The following is an 8,301-nucleotide window of genomic DNA, read 5'->3' as shown; positions in this document are numbered from 1 at the left end:
CCTTCCACCATGGGCCACCTGCCTACCACCTCCCTTCCCGGGTCCTGCAGCAAACTCTGTACCGCCAGCTCGCAAAGTCCGGATGGCCAGGCTTCCCAGAAGGTGGAAAATGCTTCTAGGTCTAGCAGTTCATGCAAAACACACAGACAAGCAGGGGAGATGGAGCATGAGTTCCTGGGGTTTCTTAGGAAGAGAACCTAAGAAGATGGTGGCTTGAGCTTTGGGGCTTTTTACATTTTTCTTATTTATTTATTTATTTATTTATTTATTTATTTATTTATCTATTTATTTATTATTTATTTATTTAATATTTTGAGAGAAGAGAAGGTGGAAATGGGCAGAGGGGGAAGAAGAGGGAGAGAGAATCCCAAGCAGACTCCATATCCAGCATAGAGCCCGACGTGGGGCTCCATCTGAAGACCCTGAGATCATGACCTGAACTGAAACCAGGAGTCACACGCTCAACCAACGGGGCCACCCAGGTGCCCCCACATTTTTCTTTTCGATCAGCTCCCTCATAGGAGCTGTTTTCTTCTGCCTATTATCCCATTTGATATGACTTTTCCCCTGCCATAGAGAGTGATGTGTAACTGGTTGAGTTAGGGCAGCCCTGTCTATGCAGCAAACGCATAGTTTGGAAATCTTGCCCATGTGGGTGACGTTGATGGGTCTTGAGAGAAGATATGTTAAAGATGGCCCAATCCTCACCTGGGCTTGGACTCCCTTCTCTTCTAGCTACACGTGGCTCCCCATGGAGGCTGGCACCAGACAAGGTGGTTGATGTGTGGAGGTTGTCTACAGTGTCTGCCTTATGTGGGTGCCGTGATGACAGAGGAGGCACCAGGTCATTGGGTAGGACATGGGTGGGGGCAGGGGGATATGGATGGGGGCAGTTACAATGGCGTAGTCTCTGACACCCAAGCAGATTCCATGCACGCAGCTGTATGTTGAGGGTTTTACCAACATGGAGGCTCATGAGTGAGAATGTGTCTAGTCTCATCAGCTGAGAGCAGTTTCTCGAAGCCACAGGTTCATGGTGAGGCTCAGATTAAACAGATACAAGACAGAGTGCCCAAAGACTCCTGGGGACATGGGACAATTCTGAGTTTCCAGGTCTTTTCTGGTACGTGGCCTTTGCTTTGGGAATTAAGAGGCCCTATTCTATGTTGAGGTCAATGACCATAAGGAGTGACAACAAACTTAATTTTCTGAGACTAAAAGTTAATGGGATTGTCATCTGGGAAGGAGTCATGGGGGAAACTGGGTTCAGAGACAGCCAGTGGCTCTAATTGCTGGGTTTCCACCGAAGTCCTGGTGGAATCTCCTCCTCCTCCTCCTCCTTCTTCTTTCTTCTTCTTTCTTCTTCTTTCTTCTTCTTTCTTCTTCTTCTTCTTCTTTCTTCTTCTTCTTTCTTCTTTCTTCTTCTTTCTTCTTCTTCTTCTTCTTCTTCTTCTTCTTCTTCTTCTTCTTCTTCTTCTTCTTTTTTAAAGATTTTATTTATTCCTTCATGAGATACACACAGACACACACACACACACAGACAGAGAGAGAGGCAGAGACACAGGCAGAGGGAGAAGCAGGCTCCACGCAGGGAGCCTGATATGGGACTAGATCCCAGGACTCTAGGATCACGCCCCAGGCTGAAGGCAGACACTAAACCACCGAGCCACCCTGGGATCCCAGTCCTGGTGGAATCTTCTGAAGTGGAGACACAACCAAACCAGGGTATCTGGGGCAGGGGCTTGGAGACCAGGCTTTAGGCTCACTAGGAAAAAGCTGGGTCACTGAGCAATTAGGGGATGATTGAGTTTTCACTTATTAGAACCATATGTATCAAAGGCTGACCTATTCCCACATTTTGACCTAATAATTCCATCTCTAGGACTTTATCCTAAGAAAATGATCAGATAAATGTAGATATTTGTGTGTCAAGATATTTGCTGTAGAACCCGTGAGTGCATGAAGGTGTTTTCCCCGCCACCACACGAAGTTCAGGCCCACAGACACCTGCATTCAGAATATTTAGACGTTGTAAACGGTGATCTTAATTCTGTGAAAAATGAGAGAATGAGAACACCCTGAAGCATGTACAATTTCTCATCTAGACATTTTGGATGCATCATGATATTTTCCCAGAAGCAGGAAGGGCAAGATGACCTGGAGTGCTGTGGTTCAGGTTCAGAGTGGATGGTCTGGGGGCTCCAGCCCTTGATGGTGTTTTCCGTACCTTGTCCCTCCTCACGCCTAGAGTGCCATGATCTCTGCGTTGATCCAGCCTGAACCACGTCTCCTACTGGTGTCATACGGTCTCCAGTGACCCGTTTCCTGCCACCTTCATTAGACCGAATATGTGAAGATGTGACTGACTTAGGCACGTCCTGTAGGAGGGAGGTTGGTGTGAGCGCATAGGCTCTGTTAGGGGGTAAACTGAAGAAAATGCTGTAGTAATGTCCCTAAAGGGTTATCACCCAAACTCTGTTACGGCTCATGCGGGTTCTACTTCCCTGAGCGACTCACACGCAGGAAGGAGGGAGTGGTTTGCAGAAAAGGCCTCTGTAGGTGCCCAGGATGTCACAGGGGGACAGAGTGCCTATGTACTTGCATTAGAAATGGCATCTTTGTAGACAACACATCATGGAAAGCTATGGCGCCCATTTCACAGAGGACTAGGTCTTGGCATTCATTAAGCCAAAGAAAGAACTTCATACAAAGTTTTTTGTGCAGCTCACTATCCTTAAAATTTATTCCTCCTGTGGTGTTTCTATCAAGCACACCTCAATATGCATGACTTTAATGTTGAGTGAATTACCTCTTACTGATTTCTTTGCTGAATTCCACCCAGGAGAAATAAAAATATCTTCATGAAGCAAAAAAAAAAAAAAAAAAAAAAAAAAGAAATGGCATCTTTTGTTCTCTTTCTTTCTTCTTTCTTTCTTTCTTTCTTTCTTTCTTTCTTTCTTTCTTTCTTTTCTTTCTTTCTTTCTTTCGCAATGATCAGATCAAAACAAATTCATGTGGTAGAACGAGCACATCTTTACAGATGAAAAGCCCTGGAAGGAAGCATATTTATTTGTGAAATAAAACCAGCAATCCCACCCCTGAGATTTATAAAAACAGCCACTGTAGTGCACGTTTGCACATCTGATTTGTGAGGGGTTTATGACGTCATGATTAAAAGAATTCACTGATATTTGCGGAGGTGGGAGTTCTGCAGGCTGTAGACACTGGGCCGAAGCCATGCAGGGCTGGGTCTGCCTCCTGGAGGGGGCAACGGGGGGCAGGCCACTCTGACCAGGAACTCTCTCCTCTCCCGGGACCCAGAAATCATGTTTTTTTTGAAATCACTATTTTGGACACGTGTGCACTGGGATTCTGGCTCCCGGGTACCAGGGCCTGACTCCTGCTGCCCAGCAAGGTTTCCACGAGATGCAGCCAACACTCCATGGATCCAATGACTTCAAGTTTGGTCTTGGCTGTGGCCACACCCCATTCCCGACAGCGGCTGGGGATGGAGGACACACAGGTGACTCCGGGCTTTCCGTCTCGCTTGCTCCGGGGACACAGAGAACGTTTGTGTCATTTCACAAACATCCATGTCCAGTTCTCCCATGGGGGGCTATCGGCGGGGAGAGCCATGCCCTTGCCCCATGCCCTGCCTCATCTCCCTGCCCTGTGCCCCTGCCCTGTGCCCCTGCCCCCTGCCCCTGCCCTGTGCCCCTACCCCATGTCCCTGCCCTATGCCCCTGGCCCATCCCTCTGCCCCATGCCCCTGCTCCGTGACCCTGCCCCGTTCCCCTGCCCTGTGCCCCTGCCCCATCCCCCTATGCCGTGCCCCTGCCCTGTCCCCCTGCCCCATTCCCCTGTCCCATGCCCCTGCCCTGTGCCCCTGCCCTGTCCCCCTGCCCCATCACCCTGCCCTGTGCCCCTGCCCATCCCCCTGCCCCATCCCCCTGCCCCTGCTGCCTCCAGACGCACATAGAGGCTGAGGGGCCAGCAGTTCTGCCAGAGAGCTTTGGGGGAAACGTGAATTTGAGAGAACTGGTGAGTTTGCCTCTTCTCATTCCTTTTATTTTATTTTATTTTTTTAAGATTTTATTTATTTATTCATGAGAGACACAGAAAGAGAGAGAGGCAGAGACACAGGCAGAGGGAGAATCAGGCTCCAGCAGGGAGCCCGATGTGGGACTCAATCCTGGGTCTCCAGGATCAGGCCCTGGGCTGAAGGCGGCACTAAACTGCTGAGCCACCCAGGCTGCCCTTCTCATTCCTTTTATGCCGGGACACAGGAGAAGAGCCATGCAGGGGGGTGGAAATGTCCGCTCTTGTGAGGCCCCCGTGGTCAACGAGCCTCGAAGTCTGCGAGAGCAGAGATGTGACCGTGGTAATATGCGTCAGCAGCAGCATCCTTACGTCACTCATGCTCACCTCTGCATACCACGCTTTGTTTTGTCTTATTTTAAGATTTTATTTATTTATTTGAGAGAACGCACGTGTGCATGTGCAAGAGAGAGCACAGCGGGGGCGGGGGGTGCAGGAGGAGAGGGAGAAGCAGACCCGGGACTTGATCCCAGGACCCTGGGATCATGGCCCGACTTGACGGCACAGCTTCACCAACTCAGCTGCCCAGGCATCTCCCACAAGTACATTTAAAATAATACTTTAAAAAAATATGAAATGCTTCCTGGATTTAGATACTATACAACGAGGTTGTAATCATTGGGAGTATCATTAATGGACTTGAGTAAATTGGCCATAAGGATCTTCCTGAGGAAAGGTTCCCCAGCCAGATTGCAAGGCTGGGGATACCCAGCATAGCCGTGGCCCAGGGGCTTCGGGGTGGGGGGCGGCGGCCGTGAGCCCGGGCCTGGGATTCCATCTGGGGAATAGCCCAGCCTGTGCAGTGGCAATGGTGGGAAGTCTAGTGGACACCCGGACACCAGGCTCCAGACTGGGAGGCTCTCCCCACTGGGTCCTCACGTGCGTGTATGCAGCTGACGCACATTTCCACAGACAAGCGTGTGACCTGCACTTGAACCCGATGGGAGGGCCTGGGGGTGGGGTGGCCTGAAAGGCAGCACGGAAGCAATGAGGCGAGTTGGAGACTTGGGTCTCCAACCTGCCGAGACAGGATGTTTTTCTTTTTCACAGAAGGTGAGAAGAGGGATGGTGCCTGGCCAGCGAGGCGGTGGCATGCGTGTGAGGAGCGGCACCCCAGGAGGAGTGTCTCTCACCTTGTCCGCCCTCGGCAGATGTCAGGGAGGAGCTGCTGGTGCTGTGCAGGCCATGTGCTGCTCAGATAGTGATCCAGGGCTGGAGCCGGGGGACTTGAGGCTCGACGGCCTGGAAACACCTGTCTTACAGACGGAGGCTTTGGGGGGGCACCTAGGGACCCCACCTGAAGTGAGTCAGGGACAGAGGGTGTGGAGGCTTGCTCATCACTGGCCTCCACCCCTCTCGAGACACCCCGGGGCTGGGGCAGGTGCCTGCTCTGGCCTCGTTCTCTGCATTCCTGACTGTGCTCCCCTCTGCCTGGAGGGCTCACATCAGCCAGGCAGGGGGTTCAGAGATGCGGGATTCAGAGGGGCAGAGCCAGGCACTCCCTGACCCGGCCTCCTCGGGCCCTGGCCTTCCTGGGAGCAGCCACCAGTGCCAGGGCCCGCGCACCCAGCCCCACACTCCTGAAGCAGCGAGTGTCCTGTGAGGGGGCAGCTGCAAGGACACCCGAGTTCCAGGCTCGTCTCCCCCAGGGAGTTTGGGGACTGCCTTGTGGATGCGGGAGCGGGCATGTGGTTTGGGGGATCGCGTCCCGCTGACCTGTACCCATGTCCCTCAGTTTCCCCACAACGGGGCCAATGTGCTTCTGATTCCTCCTTCGCGATTCTGAAGGCCCGCGGGAGCGGTCAGTGCGTGTACGACGTTGGCTGCGTGTCACTTAAGGGGGGTCATGGGTTTTGGCAGGAGAGGCCACGGGGGCTGGGCTGTCCTTGCAGGTGGTGCACACTCCATCTGTCACCCCACTGGCCCCGGACCTGTGTCCGGTCCGTGTGACTCTGACTCGAGTCACAGGAAACGCTCATTTCCATGCTGCTGGATCATGTGTGGCAGCTGCTAAGGAAGCCACCTCTTCTCATAATTTTTTTAAAAAAATATTTTATTTATTTATTTATGATAGGTAGAGAGAGAGAGAGAGAGAGAGAGAGAGAGAGAGAGAGGAGACAGAGAGAGAGAGAGAGAGAGAGGCAGAGACACAGGAGGAGGGAGAAGCAGGCTCCATGCCGGGAGCCTGACGTGGGACTTGATCCTGGGACTCCAGGATCACGCCCTGGGCCAAAGGCAGGCGCTAAACCACTGAGCCACCCAGGGATCCCCCTCTTCTCATAATTTGGCATATGAAGAGCACATACACTGCATGTTTACCCATCGACCCCATGGAAAGCTGTCCTTCGGTGACATGAAGGGCATATCGTAGCTCTCTGTGTGCATGGCGCGTGAGTGCGTGTGTTTGCACACAAGGGACAGAAAACCAACAACACATGAGCACTTGTCCAGTTGGGATGCTCACTGCCCAGGTGCAGCGCGTCCTCTCCGTGGCTGGTGTGCAGACAAGGAGCGTAGGCTTGCTGAGGGCTGAGGGGGGCAAGCCCGAGCCCCTGTGCCCTGCTCTCCATGTCCGTGGCCTGGGCTGGTGCCGCTACTTCTCGCACACCTGCGGCTGAAGCACCCACCGCCCCGTCTGCGCCGTCTCCCAGCACTCAGCCCGGCCCTTGGGGACACATGGCCCGTGTGCAGCCCCCTCCCCCTGCACTGTCCATGGAGAGCTAGAGGCTCCCAAGCCCGGGCAGGTTGGTGTTCCTTCCCCAGGTAATCAGAGGTACAGATAGAATAGAACCTCTGGCTGACAGACGCCCGGTAGACAGGGCTGTTCATTTATGGGGTGCAGCAGGGCCGGCTGGGAAATTTTGGTCACTTTAATTTACCGTATCCAGCCTGCCTGCTGCACGCGGCGGCACTTTTATCAAGCCCTGTGAGGTGGTATTGATTTTTTTATTTTCTATGTAGGATAAGAAGACAGAGAGTTAGGGCAGGAGTGAATGAAGAACTTTCCTTGGATGGTCGTGGCTTTGCACCTTATTCCATCCTGTCGTCTATGCTTCAGATGAAGTTGGGCATCAAGGCTGCTGAGGGGACAGACAGGCTGCAGCACAGCAGCAGCGGGAAGGCCTGAGACAGACGGGGCAGAGTGAGGAGGCCCCGGGGGTAGGGGACAGACACACGAGGAGGCTGGGGGGATGTGACAGACGAGGAGGCTGGAGGGGGGAACAGATAAGTAGGTGGGGGGACAGATGAGGAGGCGGGCAGAGGGACTGAGGAGGTTGGGAGCCTTGGAGCCCCAGGTCCAGCAGCACCGTCCTCACAGTCTGCTCGCCCCAGGTCTGCACATAGTGACTATGCAGCAGGACAGTCACCACCTCTGCCTGGAGATTTATTTCCTGAAATTAAGAAATGAACAGACACAAAATGACAACAAAACACGCAGGCTGCACACAACCCCTGTGTCCCTCGGTAATCTTCCTGTTTGTTCTTGTGACAGGATCCCGGGGACATGTCCAGGTGTGAACCCCAACCCCAGGTGTGGACCCTGACCCGGGTGTGGGCACCAACCCCAGGTGTGGGCAGCATCCCTGTCAGCTGAGCTCTGGGAGGCAGAGGTGGCCCACAAGGGCCCTGGTGGCAGCACGAAGTGAGTCCTTCTGTCCCCAGACCCTGTAGCGAGCGCAGGGCCCCCAGTCCTTGTTTCAGCACGCCAGAGTCTGGTGCGCATAATGAAAGGTGATGCAAAGCAGAGGCTCACCATGTGACCTCCCTGCGTGTTGGAGGGGACGGGGACATGGCGTAAGAACAGGATTCCAGGAGTCTAGCTGCTGGGTGTCTGCTGCTCTTCGTTCACAGTGGCCCCCCCCTTGATATGCCCGATGGAGACGGTTGCTTGCTCGAGCCTTCCTTCTTTGGAGCTGGGGATGTGCTGAAGACGCGGGTGCCGTGGGGACAGATAGCAGCACGGCTCTGACCTACTGTGTGTGGCTTGACGGCATCCTGCTCCCGCTTTCAGAGGCATGGTGAACCCCAGGACCATACTCGTCCCTGAGGCAGCAGGTGCACTCTCTTGGCTCCCGTACCGTCGAAGAGTGATGATGTGGCTTAGCACAGACAACGAGGCACACATATGGAAGATGGGGCAGCGGGTCCTGTGAAAGTAGCCTCGGAGTCACCGCAGAGCCGTGTGGAAAGAGGGGCCCAGGG

The sequence above is a fragment of the Vulpes lagopus genome, chromosome 24 (genome assembly GCF_018345385.1).
Source record: "Vulpes lagopus strain Blue_001 chromosome 24, ASM1834538v1, whole genome shotgun sequence".
NCBI classification, from domain to species: Eukaryota; Metazoa; Chordata; class Mammalia; order Carnivora; family Canidae; genus Vulpes; species Vulpes lagopus.
Note: the sequence above shows the minus strand (reverse complement) of the source record.